The 17,899-nt window shown below is 40.5% G+C and overlaps 1 long non-coding RNA gene across 1 annotated transcript; it reads left to right on the top strand.

The window, feature by feature from the left end:
- Positions 1-169: 169 nt before the first annotated feature.
- LOC120613723 (uncharacterized) lies at positions 170-13,483 on the top strand. The gene is made up of 3 exons (XR_005655761.1): positions 170-327; positions 630-754; positions 13,238-13,483. It is a non-coding gene; the product is annotated as an uncharacterized LOC120613723 (long non-coding RNA).
- The last annotated feature ends 4,416 nt before the right edge of the window (positions 13,484-17,899 follow it).

Genomic DNA, 17,899 nt, shown 5'->3' with positions numbered 1-17,899 from the left:
AAGTCAGTTCTCTGGTGATTCAAAGTGAATTTTAACCAGCAAACCTATGTTTATGCATATAACAAGCATCAGTCTAGCCAACCCAAGGGTTATTAAAGAAATATTAAAAATGATTTTTCTTTTTTCAAAAAACTGATATTTTTTTTTTTTTTTTTTTTTTTAGGAAAACGAGATATATTCATTTGAAACAACTTAAGAATCAACAAATGCATACAATTAATACCTAAATTACATAGTACGGCTACAGTTATTATTGGAGTTCAGAGTTACATAACTTAATGACACTGGTTGAGGAAAACAATTAAAATCCCACCAGGTCTTGGCAAGGTAAGTCTGAACACAGGAAGGGGCAATTGGCACAAGGAGGCAGGTTCATTGAGGACAAAGAATGTCCATCAATCATTTAACTTCACATCTGCCTACCCAATAAGCTGGCACGTAATACAGACAGGACTCAATACATGTTATATATATTAAAAAAATCACTTTTCTCTCGATTCTAAAACAACACATTGTAGAAAACTCGTAAAACATAAAATAGCATACATAAAGACCACCGTGATCCAGTTATTCAGTGATAAATACTGTTAAAAATTTGGGATATTTCTTTCCTTCTATGACAATAACAGCTAGCTACCAGGTGTCTGCCCAGCTCACTGCTTCTTCTTCATGCTGCCCCGATAACACACCTACCAAGATGCACCCCTGCAGCCAGGTGGATCAGATGACCCCTAATCATATCCGATTGGACAAGGTAGGCCAATTCAATTCTATATGCCGGAAATTTGGAATTGCATTACGGAGAATCTAGTTGGGTGTTTCAACTGGAAGGTCATATTTGGGTCTCATGCAGCAGATGAGACAAAGCGGATGTGCAGAGAAAGTGATGAAGGAACTAGAATTGGGAAACACGAGGCCCTGGTTCCTGAGAGCTCTCCACTTACCTCCTGGGGTCCAGGATACTCCTTGTGCCCTTGTATTTTTTTTTTTTTTTTGCTTAAGCTGATTTGAATATTTCTTTTGATCAGATGGATCTTTCAATAAATGAAAGATGAACACGGTTTTACATAGTCAAAATATTATAGTTTTGTGACTTGCTTTTTCCATTTAACATCTATTATAACTAGGTCTCCATACCAACAAACGTTTCATAAACAGAATTTTTAATGGCTTCGTAAGTCCAGTGAATGGAAACGCTGCAATTATTCCACCAGGCAACTACTTTGAAATATTTTGTTTGTTTTCAAATGCTCACTATTATACATAATGTTGCAGAATACAATTTTGTCATCTTTGCCCATATTTAGTATTGTTTTCTGTGGAATTATTCCCAGGGAGTTGAATTATTGGGTGTCGATATTTTAAAAATTGTTATGTTGATTTTCAATTTGCCTTAATCTTGGACTCTGGAATTTATTTAAACTATTACTGGGAATATGTCTCAGGGAGAAATCCTTAAATGTTAGAAAGTATAGATAAAAAGCTCATCCTTAGGAAAATTTGACTGGTTTTTGTTTGTTTGTTTGTTTGTTTGTTTGTTTTGTCCATTTTTAGAAGTGAGTAACCAAATAAAGCTTAGACGGTCACATGAGCAGGTTTTAGAATAGACACCACATTACTCGAGGCTGTGACTCTTATCCTTATTTCAGTCTCATCATGAAACTGGATGAAATTTTATCAGAGACAAAATAAAGCAACCAAAGAATGTAACTGGTTCAAATGAAACATTTGAGAAAAAAAAAAGAGCCAAAGAGAAGCACCATTTGTTACAAAGTATCCCTGTGAAAGAGTTCAGACTATGTATTCCAGACATGCCACTTTGACATAGGAATATTTTGAACAGAAGGCAATTGAGAGGGATACACAGGAAAAACTCTCTGCCTTCCATCTCTACCAGGAAGGAAAGGAGGTTTTTAATCACTGGAGTCTACTCCAGACTCCTATTAGCCTAGAGCTGGCACCAGAGGAACCTACAAAACAGACCTTACTAAAACAACCTGAACCTTCCATTAGTTTCCCCCCATATGTTTGTCTCCCCACAGTTTGTCACCCCTAAAGCCTAAAGTTTTCTTCCTTTGTGTCATCACTTCTCTACAAATTTATAATTCTCCTTCACCCCTCAGCTTTATTGAGATATAATCGACAAATAAAATTGTATTACATTTAAAGTATACAACATGATGATTTGATATACATACATATTATGAAAAGATTTCCACCATTGAGATATTTAAAATATCCATCATCTTACATATTCACTTTTTTGTGTGTGTATGAGAACACTTAGGTTCTACTTTCTTAGAAAATTTTGATTATACAGTACAGTATTATCAAGTATAGTCACATGTTACAGGTCAGATCCTCAGAACTTGTTCATCTTATAATGGAAATTTTGTACCCTTTTACCAGCCTCTTTCTGCTTTTCCCATGCCCCACCCCCCGGCAACCTCAATTGTAATCTCTGTAACTTGTGGTTAGATTGTTTGAATGAAGATAAAATAATACAAGGCATTGAAGTGATGGTGTTGGGGTTATTATAACCAGCCCAGTTAAAGGGAAGATGGATGATGCTGTTGGTACAGAGATCAGGCTGGCACAGAGACAAGGTGTTATTGTGATAGGAGATTTTAACTACTTTGACTTCTGCTAAACACTCCTGATAAAGAGAATCTCATACTTGATGCTAATGTATGTCATCTCTTAAATAAAAGGAAGCAATGGTGATTAATGTTTTATACATGTGAATCTTACCTTTGGCAAAGAGGAACTTGTTAGTCTACTGGAAGCAATGGGAAATTTGGGAGAAAACATTAATGTTCATTTTAGTGTAGAATTTATGATCAAAATAGAATTCTGAAGTTAGTCAGACATTACCTTCCTAGAGTAAAGATAGACATGCTTTCATGACCACAGGCTCCAAAGAGGCACAATAACAATAGATATCATTTAACTGACGCTTTACCAATTAATTATTAACTCAGTTATGCAGTAGATACTTATTGTTATGCCTGTCTTACAGATGAGGAAATTGAAGCACAAGGGAGTTAAGTAAAATTGCTCAAGGTGACCCAACCACCTGTGACAAAGCTGAGATTTCAGGGAGCCCAGGCAATCAGTCTTCAGAGTTTAGGAACCCAACCACTTAACCTGACCATCTTAATTCTGTATAGCTAGATCCTTGATTATTGCTGCTGTTCGTCTTTCTAATTTTCTGAACTCACTTTTACTGCTGTTTGACCTTGGCGTAGGGAGAAACTGGAAGATTTTGAAATGGGTAAGAGAGATTACTGGATATCCTTTCAATGGAATGCTGGAATTGTTGGGGATTATTTGATTTCGCAGGCAGGTGCACCTTTGCTAGCTTTTTTTTGATCGGGCTGTGTCATAAGTCTGTAGAGACAGAAGTTGACTTATAGGAAACCGATAGTAATGTAAATAATTCCTTTCATTAAAATGCAGGAGTGCCTGTGGGTGGCAACCAGTTTTTCCAGTTTTTCCTCTATGTGTAAAATCATTTCAGCCCCTGTAAAGGTGGAGCAGTTTGAGTTCTCCTTTGAATTGATCATAACATTTTACTGGTTCTGCCATTAACGAGTATTTGACACATATTCTTTTATATTATGGGAGAGCTGACAAAGATTCTCTCCTTGCCCAACTGTAGCTAGGCTCCTCAGAATCCTTTTTTAACGTGGCCTCAAACTTCTCCTGTGGAGACTGGAACAAAACTGTAACATAGATTCCAAGAGGTTTTGGCTACATCCCTAGGATGACCCTAGCCAACTTGAAGTGCCTGCCTGAGGAAACCCAAGGTGGTCAAAAGAGTTTGCTGTTTGTTCCCGCTAACACCTGAATGTGGGGTCCCTGTCTCCTAGTCTCTGGGAGGGTAAGAGCCTAGCAAACCCAGATGGTTTCACACAGACCAACCCCACCTTCTTGCTTTTTGTAATTTATCACTCCTCTGACTTTACTGAACTGCTCACCCTCTCCTGATGGACCTTTGTCTATTGCAATAGTATATTACAGAGCAAAATCTTTAACTAGGGTCTTGCTTTGTTTATCTTTGACCGTCATGATTTTACCTTTAAAAGGATTATGTCCTAATATTAGTTAAATTTTCTTCTTCTTCTTCTGCTTTATTGATTGATAGGCAGTTGGATAGAGATCTCAAGGTTCTGTTATTGGTTACATTTTAATTAATGGCTTAGCCATTGACACATTTTCAGATAATACGGGTATAATATAGCATAGTAGTTAAAGGCTCAGGCTCCACAGACGGTTCAGAGTTAAATCCTGATTCTGCCTCTTATCAGGTGAAGGGTAAGAGAGAGTGATCTGGAGAAGAAAGCAAAGGAAAAACACTTGATTCTGAGGCTAAAAGAAAGTTCTTGGATGAGCTCTCACTTTAAAAGTACACATGCAAGAGATGTCCAAACGAAGTGTTAAAGAAAAAATTATTCTGTACTAGTTAAAACACTAAGGAAGACTATATTCAGGACTAATGCGATAAGCAGAGGAAGTACCTGTACTGCAATGGGGTTTTGCAGTAGAGGAAAGAGACTTGGCTTAGCTTTAAATACAACAAGGAAAAGTGGGAATTCAGAGCCAGGGAACTGGGCAGGGGGGTCAGTAGATGGAAAATTAATAAGAGGAAGCACCAGGGGTAAGGAGTGTGGGTCTGGCAAAACCAACCCAATAAAGCAGGCCAGGGTGATCAGACGTTACCTGGGGGGTGGTTGAGGGTGAAGAATTTGGTCAGATATTAAAGATGATGAGATAGCGAGGGTAGGAGATGCTGCTAAAACTTCCTTAGCCGGATTCCAGATGGAACTGGACTCTTAAAGACCAAGAGGGGCCTCGTCGGGCTCAGAGGAGCCTGGTCAAGGTGAGAGTCTGGCAGCGGCTGTGACAAAAGGCAAATACAAATGAGTGGAATAGGCCTGGGGTAAGTGTCCGACTGAGCCGAGGTTCTTGAAAATGTTAATGGCTAAGGGATTTTCCAGATTCATTTACAACAACAGAAGATAGGATGAAAACAGGACCACTCTGATTCAAGTTGACTTCTCTCTTCTCTATCAGGGGAAACAGTCTCAGTTGAAAATGACAGGAAGATGTTGAAGCCCTGCATAAACAGTAGGTGGCGGAGGTGTGTTTAGCAGTTTTAAGTAAATCTCATGCCCAGTGTAGGGTGACTCAGGGCCACCCTTGGGTGGTGCCTGGTGACTGGAGTTGGCAGGCCTCAAAAACCTCACACGGATGCTAATTCCCTGCAGAATCCTACACTGGATTATTACACAGACGACTTAAGAACTGTTAGAATGAGGAGTTTCATGTGTTCATTAAGAGTCGGGCAGGACAAAGCAATCCCATCTCTTGCGAACCAAGGGATCCGTGATGCAGTGCACGTTCACTGCAGCAAGGTTTTTGATAAAGACCTGATGAGATGCATGTGAATAAGTTGGAGAATTGAAGTCTAGATGACATTGTAATTGCAAAACTTTTGGATGGTTTCTCACTTATACCTGAAGTGTGCATTGAAGGAATGGAGGCCTTGACCTCTCTGCATTACTTACTTTTCCATCTCCTTTCTTCCCTAAGTTGCGAAAATTGCTCAACTTCTCTGGCCTTCAATATTATGTAAAAAAAAAAAACCCCAAAACAGCTTCGATCTCTAATTGTTTGTGACTATGTGAGTAATTGGTTCATATGTGCCTGAAGAGATAGTTTTCACTTCCGAATTCTGTCCTTGATTCTGTTTGACATTTTTTATGATTGATTTAGATAATGATAAGTTAATAGATTATGCAAAGAAGTGAGAGAGCATATGAATACGAGTTCAGGACCCAGAGTCAGACAATCTTGGATATGAACTTTGGGTCTGTTACTTTCTAACTGAATCTTGAGCAAGTATCTTAACTTCACTGGCTTTGATTTCTTGTTCTTTTAAATGTGAATAATAATAATAATAATAATAATAATAATAGATTTCACATAAGGATTAAACTAATATATAAGATACTATATGAAAAACATTTAGCAGGGTATCTTGCACAAAATTAATGCTCCAATAACTGTTAGCTGTTATTGTTATATTATTAATAATCTGGGAGAGACAACATTGGATAACATTATGTTTCAAAATTATTGTAGGGTGAAACTATGAGCAAAAACCTAGAATGTAGTGAGGCTTAATGAGAAGACCAACATTTAAGATGAACTAATCAGCTTCCTGCGAACAGATCGGGGCTGACCTTGTTTAAGAGTGGCTCATGTCAAAAGTGTGTCAGGGATTTTAGGTGACTGCCAGATCAATCTGAGTCATCACTGTGGTGTAACTACCAAGAAAGCCAATGTTGTCTTAGGCCAAGTTAAGGGGAAAGCAAAAGACGCTCTAGTGCCACTGTATTCTCACCCTGATGAGAAAGAACGTGTCTACAGATCCGTGTTCAGTTCTGTTCTCCATTTTCTGTGGACGAAGTAAAGCAGGAAGCCAGAATGCCTAAGTTCAGATCCCAGCTTTGCCATTAGACTAGCTCTATGAACTCGGGCAGGTTATTTAATCTCTCTGTGCCTCTGCTTTCTTGTCTGTAAAACAGGAACGATAAGACGGTGACCTATGTCATAGGGCTGTTATAAGGATTCGGTGGGATGTAAAGGTAAATATGTAAAGTGCTTTCAAAAGTGCCTGGCTCGTAGTAATTGCTAAAAGAATGTTGCTGCTGCTGGTGGTAATGGTAGTGGTGGTACCAGCATCACCTTTCTAAGGTGGACATTGTCAGTATCCCGGATGACATGATCACGATGGTTATGGGTGCTGCAGCAGTGCAACAGGCAGAATATTGAATGAATTCTCCTCTTCCTCTCACTGTCACCCCTGTCCCAAAACACACACACCACACCCTCCATATGGGCAGGACTTCATAGTTTTGGACTCTTGGCTAAGTTGAAATGCTCAACCTTTGGCCTCTATCATGAGACTATGGAGATCACCTAGTTCAGGGCCTTCATTTAAAATATGCTCAAGGTCAAACAGAAAATTAAGAACCAAGGTCTTCATCTCTATATCCTGTGCTCTTTCCACTCACCACCTGCTTCCTTCCCACATCTGTGTGTCTTTCAAACTCCCACTCCAATCCCACCTCTTCTTAGAAGCTTTTCCATCTCCCCCGAGTTGAATTGTTCTATACTTTTTCCCCAAAGCTACACCATAGCAAGGTTTGAACATTTATTATAGTACTTATCTGTCTTCTTTGTATTAGAGTCCATTGTCCACACCTCTGTCTTCAACCTGTTTGCCTGAAGAACAAGGAAATAATTTGACTTTAAGATCCCACTTAGCACACGCATGGGGCTTTGTGTAAATTAGGACATCATAAAGTGATCGTTGACTTTGTTATTAAGGTTGTGTAATGTGAACTATTTATCCTGGAAGAGAGAAGATTTAAGGGGAATGGAAATGACTCTCACGAGGAGGAAGGATTAGATTTGGCTACTTAGAGAGCAGAATGAGGACCAGAGGCTAGAAGTCCCCAGAGGGGCAGATTTGATCTGGCTGTATGAAGAGACTTCTTTGCAAAGACAATCGTTTAATGAGGAGATGGGTAAGATACAGCCCTGAGGGTCCATGTTTGCCAGCTGCACTGCAACATCACTATAGATCTTGGTGCCCTTTTAGGGACCACATGAAACTGCAGACACATCTGATGCATGGGATGCCTGGTGCACTCACAGAGTTGGGATGGAGCCCAGCACAACCTAGGTAGACCCGGGTCTCGCTTAACATCCTTCTTGGCTCTCACTAGTCCAGTGAGACTATGCCACCACGACAAGCCAGCTCCTTTCCCTATTTCCTCTATTTCTTGCAGTATTCCTTCCTTCACTTTTTCCCACCCTGCTCATTGCTGTCCTGTACACCCAGAAGGTCAATTACACGTTGAACTTCACAGTCGTGTCCTGAAACCTCTCAGCTTGTCTTCAGGTTATAGTGATATTCAAACCTCATCAAGCACTTCCATGCAAAAGCTCTGAATCCATCTCTTCTTGGCTCTTAGTCTAAGAGTATAGTTTTTGTATTTCTTCTGGCCATTCTATTTCATGAAAATGAAGTGAGTCTATCTATTTCTTTTCTGTTTGGGTCCCAGAAATATTACTATAAGCTTTTGTTTAAAACTTCTGTTTTCACTGCCTCCTCACCAAGAAATAAGTACCCATTGCACTCATGACCCTGTTTTTTCTTTTTACTTTTTCTGTATCTGAGGCTTCTTTTCCAGACTTCTCCCCAGACCCTGCAAACCAAAGTATTGATTGTGACATCCCATTAACCATCCTCCCTGCAAGGTGTACCTGTTTATTTATTTATTTATTTATTTATTTTTAACAACACAGTTTGCTTCCCACCCTTGGCCCTGAGCATCTCTGTCATGTGGCCCCATTTTTAAGGTTCTCGCTGCAGGAGATCGGCTCCATAGAAAATCTACCATTCACCAACGTGGTACATGTACTGTCTCCAAAGCATCTGCTCTTACAACATTAAATTCTAGGTGATACCAAACTGAAGAGTGGGTTCTATTCCAAAAGTCCATTTGTAAGAGACTTGTTTAGAACTCACGTTTTCCCCTTGCAATGGTGGCCTTCATGGTGGTTAGTTTTGCCAGGCCAGTCCAGGAGAGGCCGTTAACTTACAGGATTAAGTGAAGCACAGAATCTTCAGGAGTAACAACAATGGTGTAGAATACAACCACAGCATAGGACAGTGTTTCCATGGGAAAATCTTTTCAGAGTTCCAACTGGGAATGCTGGGATTCTTTTAAGTGTCACCAGTTAGACTGAGAATGCCCTCCCACCCCCCACTTATTAAGAGAAAAAAAGAACCCATTACAATTTATTAAGGAGTTACTATGGCACCAGGCAGTGTAAACTCATTCTGTGAGTTATGTTGCTCCAACCTCACATCTACACTGTGACAGAGCAATATAGATACCACTATTATCCACCTTTTACAGATGAGGGAATGGAGGCCAAAAGAACTGCTCTCAGTGACTTTGGACAGGGACTCTAATAAAGTCTGGTGAGTGTTAGGAGAGGGACGGGGACTTTAGAAGATTAGAAGAGTAAGATGGGAATCCGGATCGGGCGACGGATGGCATGAAGATTGGGTCGGGGCTGGGAAGGTGGGAGTGGCAGTGGGGAGTCCTTAAAAAAAGAGACTTGTCACAGCCTGCTTGCGAGAAGGAAGAGTGGCCATAGGCGGTTGTAGTCTTGGCGGTGCTTGAGGATGGTACTGTACAGCCCCAGCCATTCCCCTCACTGTGCCCATGCTCAAAACTTTGCAGTGCTTTCCCGTCGTGAGTCGAATGATTTGCCTTGTCCTTCTGCTCTGGGCTCAGTCTTATAAATTGCTTTAGCCATCACGATGTAAAAGTGATGACTAAAACCCAGGCTTGAGAGAGGTTTGTCCACTAGAGCTCGCTTTCCTGTGTACCTCTGCTTGTAGCCAGGAGAACACGTCTAGGCTGCCTGCTGCAGGTAGAAGACACATGGAGCAAAGTCAAGGTCTCCGTTGACCCAGAGGAACCTAGCCTATAGCTAAACTCCATGGATATGAGTAAGGCTAGCCAAGGTCAACAGAGCCACCTGGCCTATATCAACTAACTGAAGATTTATGAAAAGTAAGTTTATTTTTGTATGCCCTGAGTTTTTAAAAAATTAAACTTCTTATTTTGAAATAATTGTAGATTTACATATACTTGTAAGAAAGAATGCTCTTGTGTACCCTTTATCCAGTTTTCCTCAAGGGTAACATAGTGCAAAACTATAGCACAGTATCATAACCAGGGTGCTGACATTGACAGAATAAAGATACAGAGTATTTTCATCACCACGAGGATCCCTCATGTTATCATTTTATAGCCCAAACCCCTTCCCACCTGTTCCCACTCCCTCCATAACCCCTGGTGACTATTAATCTGTCCTTTATTTCTATCATGTTGTCATTTTAAGAATGTTATATAGATGAAATTATATGACATGTAACCTTTTGGAATTGGATTTTTTTTTTTTCACTCAGCATAATTCTCTGAAGATTCATCTAAGTTATTGTGTCTAACTAAATAGTTTGTTCCTTTTTATTGCTAAATAGTCTTCTAAGGTTTGATGTACCACATTTTGTTTAACCATTCTCCCACAAAAAGACATCTGGATTGTTTCCAGTTTGAGGCTATTATGAATAAAGCTGCTACAAACATTTGTATACAGATTTTGTGCAAATGTAAGTCTTCGTGTCTATGAGACAAATGCCCAGGAGCTTACTTGCTAGTTCATATGGCAGTTGCATGTTCAGGTTAGAAAGAAACTGACAAACTCTACCATTTTATACTCCTACGAGTAATACATGAGTGATCCAGTTTCTCTATCTTTATCGGAATTTTTATTTTAGCCATTTTGGTAGGTGTGTAGTTGATTTCTCATAGTGGTTTTAATTTGTATTTCACTAATAGCTGATAATGCAGAACACTTTTTCATGTGCTTATTGGTCATCTGTATATCCTCTTTGGTGAAATGTCTCCTCACATGCTTTGTCCACGTTCTAACAGTATTATTTGCTTTTTTACTGTTGAATTTCGAGAATTCTTTATGTATTCCAGATACTGGTTCTTTGTCAGATGTGTGGTTTGCAAGTATTTTTCTCCCTCACTGTAGCTTGTTTTTTTTTTCATCTTTTAAACAGTGTTTTTCACAAACCAAAAGTTTTAAATTTTGATCAAGTCCAATGTATACATTTTTTCTTTTATAGATTGTGCTTTTGGTGTCAAGTCTGAGAATTCTTTGCTTGGCTCTAGAGCCTATTTTCTCCTATATTTTTTCTTAAGTGTTCTGTGATTTTACATTTTACATTTAAGTCCATGGCTCATTTTAAATTAATATTTGTACAAGGTGTGAGATTTAGGTTGACGTTTTTTCTGGCCACGATGTGCAATTGCTCCCTCTGTCTTTTCTCCATTGAACTGCTTTTGCATCGTGTCAAAAATCAGCCAGGCATATTTGTGTGCACCTATTTTGGGTTCTCTATTCTCTTATATTGATCTATAGGTCCATTCCTCCATCAATACCATACATATTAAATTCCTTCCACTTTTTCCTTTTTCAAAAAATTTTAGCTATTCTAGTTACATTAAATATATAATACCATATTTAGGTTTCCAGTTAAGCGTGATGGATTAAATACATACGTATATCTGAGCTCCATCTTCACCCTCCCCTCCTTGTCCATAATTACAGTGAATGAATTATAATCACAATAAAAACAATATTGGAAACTAGAATACTAGGTTGGTTTGTTCCGTCTCCATAACCCTCATTTTCTTTGTGTCACTCCATTGTTGGAGGTATGATACTAAACTTACTTTTTTAGACTCTCTTGTAAATAGATTTGCCTTCTGACACATTTCTGGCCATTGAGTCATAAGTTGAAGTCTGCAGGGGGTTTCTAGAAAGTCTCTACCTTTCTGCTTCTTTTCCCTTCCTCCTATTCCTGCCTCGAATGTGGATGTGATGGCAGGAGCTGCAGCAGTTATCCTGTGACCATGGGTTAGAGGCCAAGAGAGATCTTTGCCCTAATATTCTTGAGCCCCTGAAATAATACCAGTCCAACTACCTCTCGACTTCTTGTGTGAGGAAAAAAAAAAAAAGCTCACCCCTAATTTGTTTAAGCTATTTTTTAAACATTCTTTTACTCCTAGCTACGTCATATTTCTTAATATAGTGAAAAGTTAAAAATCTAGAATATTCAAATGGTCCAATGTTCTCCTATTAGATGTTTCAGAAAAAGAGAACAGAGAAATTGGGTGGAAGAAGAGCATCAAAGGAACCATAGAAGAAAATAGCCCAGAACTGAGCCTTCCTATCTTGAAACAACATGTTAGAACAAGTCACTAAAAATCACCATGGTGTAGAATGAAGTACTTCACAGTTTGCTTCCAGATAAATGGACCAGCGGTCAGGAAATTGGCTTTACTACACTAAGCGAATGTATAGTAAAAAGAATTAACATTGCGTAGATATTCAAAAGGTTTGTCAATACACACTAAATAAAAATGTTACCTTTTAAGAAGATGGGAACTTGTGGAACCATAACCTTGGGTATCTTTCAACAGAGAGGTTTAAGTTTGAGCTGTTGGTTCGTACTTGCAAATTGCCATGTTTATTTTAAAAAATCGGTTATTTTGAAAGATCAGACCTGGTACTGATTCAGTGTCATTGTGAAGGTAATTTCCTTGACTCTTCCGTGCCTATTTCCTCGACTGCGTAGCTACTTCAGTGCTTATTGTGGAGACTAATGGGAATTCTGTATCTAAAACTCCTGGCACAGAGCTGGTACCTCTCAAATACTAATTTCCTGTAACGACATTTCTTAAACCGAGATTCTATCTGTGTGTACACACCACAGCCTTCCATTCTTCCCTTGTTTTAGTTCACAGAGCCCGAGTGACCCTCGAGATTAAGGCCTGGGAAAGTTGAAACTAGGGTCTGTGGGTTCATTCTAAAAGTATTCTAAAAGTCTACAGAAACTAGACGTGACTGGGGATCAGGATAAGGAGGAATCAAGTGTCTTTCTTCTGTACGTAAACTCATTGGGGTAATTCTGGTGGCTTCATGACGATCAGAAGCTCTGGCTGATAATTTGTACATCTGATGACTAAAGATAGAAAAGTTATTAGATACTTTTAGAGATGCATTTTGGTAGGCAACATTTTTAAAACCATGGAATTTATGGGGAGAACAGTTAAGAGGATAACACGTCTGGGGCACTAAGGTCCATAAAGATTAAGTAACTTGTCCAAGGTCACATAGCGGGAAAGTGGCAATGTCAAGACTAGAACTGACCTCTCCTGAGGTTTGTAGTCAGCATGTCCCACTACCCACAGCTGCTCCTCAGACCATCTTTTCTTCCCATCACCCGTGTCCTTCACATCTATCAAATAGTGCTTCAGAAACGTGAAACCCAGGATGTTGTAGTGTCAAGGGTACCTCAACTATTCTATGTCCTAGAACCCTAGGAATCATGGTAAGGGAGAAAATATCCTTGGCAATGTGTCATGATTTGTAGGCACCAGAAATTTCTCTCTTGCTTCCTTTTGTCAATTAGAAGAATCGGTACCTAAGACGATTTTAAATGTTTAGTTTCTTAAGAGAAAAACTCTGTTGCTTGTTTATATTGTGTTTTCTGCCTGTGAAATGACAGGAGCTTTTCCGCCGAGGCTGACATTCCCACGAGAAAGCAGACGGGGCATGAGAACTGAATGCATACCTGTCTGGAAACTGGAGCCTTTGATGAACGTAAACAAGAGAACCAGGAAGAAAACTGTTTTGATATGCTGTGGTCACCAGGTGGCGCTACACACACGCTGTCAAATCAAACAGCTTCCCCAAACCTGGGGAATTTTTTTTTCTGGTTTACTGAAGCGGTTGCGGGGAACACGACACAACAAAACAGGTAGGTTCAGTACTTCATTTGGAACAGTGGAGCTGAAAGAAGGTGGTAAAACCTCCAAGAACTCCCTCCCTCCCCCCGCTTTTTAAAAAATATACTATTATTTTATTCAAATGGGTGTTGGAGAATTTGCCCTCTTTAATTGTACCGCAGAGAATCCACCAGGGTTCTTGGGCTTCATTGAGTAAATGAGGAGCCTTCTCAAGTGAGTGGAGACTCAGGAAGTGACTGGCTCCAGCAGCAAGAAAGCCTGGAGTTATTCTGAGGGCGAATGAGCTCCAGGATTAGGGCTCCAGCAGTGGTTGTCGCTAGGGTGCATTCCTTCCTCGCTTCTGACCGTCTGACCTTAAGGGGAAAGGCAATTTCCATTTCTATGTGGGAACTCATTTCCTTTGTTGCTTCCTTTATTTTATTTCCCTCCCGGGAATTGTGAATTCCCAACCTGGTTGGGGCCTGGGAGGAGGAAACAGGTGGGGGCAGTGAACCAGCAGCGCCCTTTCTTCCTTCTCATCCCTCCCTGAGTTAAGACCCTCCAGCACCTTAACCTACCCCTCTCCTCCAACGAAAAATGCTTGTGGCACATCCATGCCCGATGACACCATGGATTCTCCTGCCAGTCCTGAGTTAAAACATCTTGAAAGTTTCCTTTCAAGGGGCCACTTTGTATTAAAAGGAGAAAATAAAAATCCCAATACTTCCTACCCTGAATCCTTTTCCTGATACCACAAAACAAAACAAACAAAAAACGACTAGGGTATCGGCTCGTCGGCACCTTTTTCGATTCCAGGCCAGTGCGACTGACTGATGGCACCCAGGCCTGCTCCCAGTGTCCCCGCTCATTAAGCAGCGACTCCACCAGGTACTGGTGCAGCCACACTTAGATGCTGCTTGGCTGGGGTTTCAGAGGAATCAGTATTCCAGTTCTCACACGCATCGGAATCTCTTAGGACACAGATTGCCGGCCCCACTTCCAGAATTTCTGGTCTGTGGTAAAGCTGGAAAATTCGCCTTTTTCACAGGTTGCCCTGTGAAGCTGATGCTACTGGTCTGGGGTCTACGCTCAAGAACGGCTGTTTCAGAACAGAGAGCTGGTGGGGGAAAAGGAGCAGCAGGAAGAAGCCATGGCTGTGGTTTGGCTGGTCTTCTTGCTGCTGTGTGTGTGAGGGGGTGTCAGGGCTGCAGGGGCACCAGGAGGTCCTGACTTTGGGGGGTTCTGCCAATCCTCCTCTCGTCTTTCTAGACTAGTGGTTCCGAAACTTGGCAGCACATTGGAATCACTTTGGGAGCTTTAAAAAAAATCCTGACGACTGGCTCCCAGCCCCAGAGACTTTGATTAATTGGTTTGAAAGGTAGTTTAGGCATTGGACAGTTTGAAAGCTCCCCAGGTGTTTCTGATGTGCAGCCCAGGTTGAAAAACCACTGTTCTAGGCTCTCCTCTTGTTGCATTCTTACATTCAGCCCTCAGTGAGGGGAAGTACTAATCATTCATTCTCGAACACTTCCAGTTCTGTGTCGCTCCTCCCTACCTCTGCCTACCTTCAGGCTGGAACAGTCTTGCATCTCTTTCTGACTACTCAACTCCTATGTATCTTTCAAAACCCAATTCAAATACTGCTTCCATGGTGGAGACTTTCCTGGCTTCCCCTGACAGTTAATGGCTTCTTTCTCTATCTCTTAAAGTACTTCACACACACTTGAATGATAACCCTTTATTTCACTGTATTGTAATTATTTGTGTTCATATCTTCCCTCTCCATTTGATGGTGTACCTCTCAGGGGGTTTAAGAAACCTGATTGGATGAATCCCATAGTTGGTTATAAGGTTTCAAATGCAAAATGTTCTGGATAAGGAAGTTCATTAATTTCAATTCTGGTCAGCCAACTGAGTGTCTACTGTGGGTCCAACTGGCGAGTACTTGGGAAGCAAAGCTGAGAGAGCCAGAGACACTGCCCTTGAGGAATTGCTAGCTGTGCTCTCATTAAATTCAGCTCAGGAACCGCTTTCAGAAAGACCACCAGGAGCATAGAGCCAACCTTGGGCCTCCCTTCCATCCCTCTATGGCACTCACCACCCACAGGATGAAGTGAGTTTCTTGGCATGTCTTTCATGAACTTGCCCCTTGTCTACTTCTCCATACAATTCGCTGACAATTTCATGCTTGGATTGTAGTTCCCTGCACACATAATGCCATTGCCAGCTCATACCTTTCCGTTCCTTGAGATGACCTTCTCACCCTGGTTTGCCTAGCTAACAGCCGTGGACTATAGGTCTTCGTTCCCTGCCCCCAGGCTGAGTACCTTCTCTTTGTATTCTTCCAGCATTTTGTACATGCCTCTATTACCATGTTGAAATACTACTGTTTTTCATAAACCTGGCACACAGTAGGTTCTCCTTAGTGTTGAATCGATGCTTACACAGTGATTCTCAAACTTTATTTTGTGTATACTCTGTTCTCATGGGTTTGAAAAAGGTGATCACATTCTCCTGGGGGAATCAGGATACTGAGGGGGAGGGAGGCATAATATGGTTAGAAATACCTTCTACTTGCCACCCAGATTCTGATACATGTCCTGGGTCATGCTATCAGGTTGAGAGTTGTCGGATTACTATAGGCCAGGCAGTGTGCTAGGTACTTTTTAGACCATGGGCACAATGGTCTTTACAAAATTTTGCCTGGCGGTTATTATTATCACCGTATTATGGATGGGAAAAATGAAGCCAAGGGATTTGCCTAAAGCCGCAGAGCTGGTGAGTAGCACAGGGCTACAAGGACCAAAGACGCACTGCTGTTTGATTTGTTTCTACGCCTCTTTTCCGCACTAGACCTGAGTACTTTTTGAAGGTAGGGACATGGTCTCAATAGCTTTTGTACCACTGGCACCTGGCACAGAGCCTGGCATCAGAGGTGTTTCAGTTAGTGAGTACTGAAATGAACTGAATTACACATATTACATAAAAGCCCTGTCTTAATTGATCTTTTGCTTATTAAAAACCTTGTCAAATTCTAATTTTACAGTTATAATCGTGTGTTTGATTATAAGTTTCCTTCCTAGATCTGCTGCCTTTGTTCTCTCTGTCATCTTTTCACGCTGTCCTTTCCGTGGACAGAGCCTTTTCCCTTTTTAATTCAGTGGGACACTCTCTTCCTACCAAGAGTTTGTGTTGAGCAGATAGATTTGAAAGCTTGTCTCCTGCCTTCCACACATCTCAAACAACAAAACTACAAATCAGCTCAAAGCAACTTTCCTCCTTTGGGGGTAGATCCCAAAGCCAAGTTCATGTGCTTGTTCCATAAAGCCATGAAAATGGTGTCCATCAGCTGAGCTCCATGCCCCATCGGTGAGGGCAGCCTATGGCTTGGTGCCCAGAAAAATCAGTGTGGGAAGTAGCATGGCTACTTGGGGCCTATTCTGTTAGAGTTTTCATATCCTCCAGGTTTACTTTTCATTTTTCTTTTTATCTTTTCCTCCCCTCCATCTTGAAACCCACTGCCACAGCCTCATATCTATTATGAGGACAGCTGTATAACAGATCCACTTTCATGATTTCATTTTATTTTCCCAACAGATCTGTAAGGTTGTTAGGTTGGGTCTAATCCTATCATCTTGCCATTTGTTCTTGATTTTACCCATCTAATCTTTGTTCCTTTCCCCATCTCTCTTGTCTCCTCTTGGATTAATGAAGTATTTGTTAGTGTTCCATTTTATCTCCTCTATTGGCTTTTTAGCAACAACTCTGATTTGGTTAAATGGTTGCTGAAAGTATGCATCTTTATCTTATCACAGTCTGACTTGAATTAATAAGATTTCATGTGAAATATAAGAACCTTACACTATGTTTCCATTTGCTCCTCAGCTGTCCTGTGTGATATTGTTATTACATGCTTTACTTCTGCATATATTATAAATCCAGAAACACGTGGTCATTATTTTTGCTTTAAATCGTCAGTGTAAAGAAATAAAAAAATGAAAAAAGTGTTTTCTGTCTACCCGTGTATTTACCATTTTGGTACTCTTCTATGTGTTTTGTAGATCTGTGTTTCTCTCTGGTATTTCTCTTTGGCCTGAAGAACTCCCCTTAACATTTTTTTATTGTGTAGTTCTGCTGGTGATAAATTCTTTCAGCTTTTGTTTATCTGACATGTCTTTAATCTGACTTCTTTTTTTGGAAGGCTTTTCTGCTAGATATAGAATTATAGGTTAACAATTTTTTCTCTCTCAGAGCTTTGGATATCTCATTCCACTGTCTTCTGGATTCCACTGATTCTGATAAGAAGTCACTGATAATTCTTATTAATGTTCCCCTGTAGTAAGATCTTTTCTTGTCCCCAGGATGCTTTTAAGAGCTTCTCTTTATCTCTGTTTTTCAGCAATTTGACTATGATTTACTGAGATGTAGTTTCCTTTGTGTTC

The sequence above is a fragment of the Pteropus medius genome, unplaced genomic scaffold (genome assembly GCF_902729225.1).
Source record: "Pteropus medius unplaced genomic scaffold, Ma_sr-lr_union100, whole genome shotgun sequence".
Lineage (NCBI taxonomy): Eukaryota > Metazoa > Chordata > Mammalia > Chiroptera > Pteropodidae > Pteropus > Pteropus medius.
Note: the sequence above shows the minus strand (reverse complement) of the source record. Positions and strands in the feature narration are given on the sequence as shown.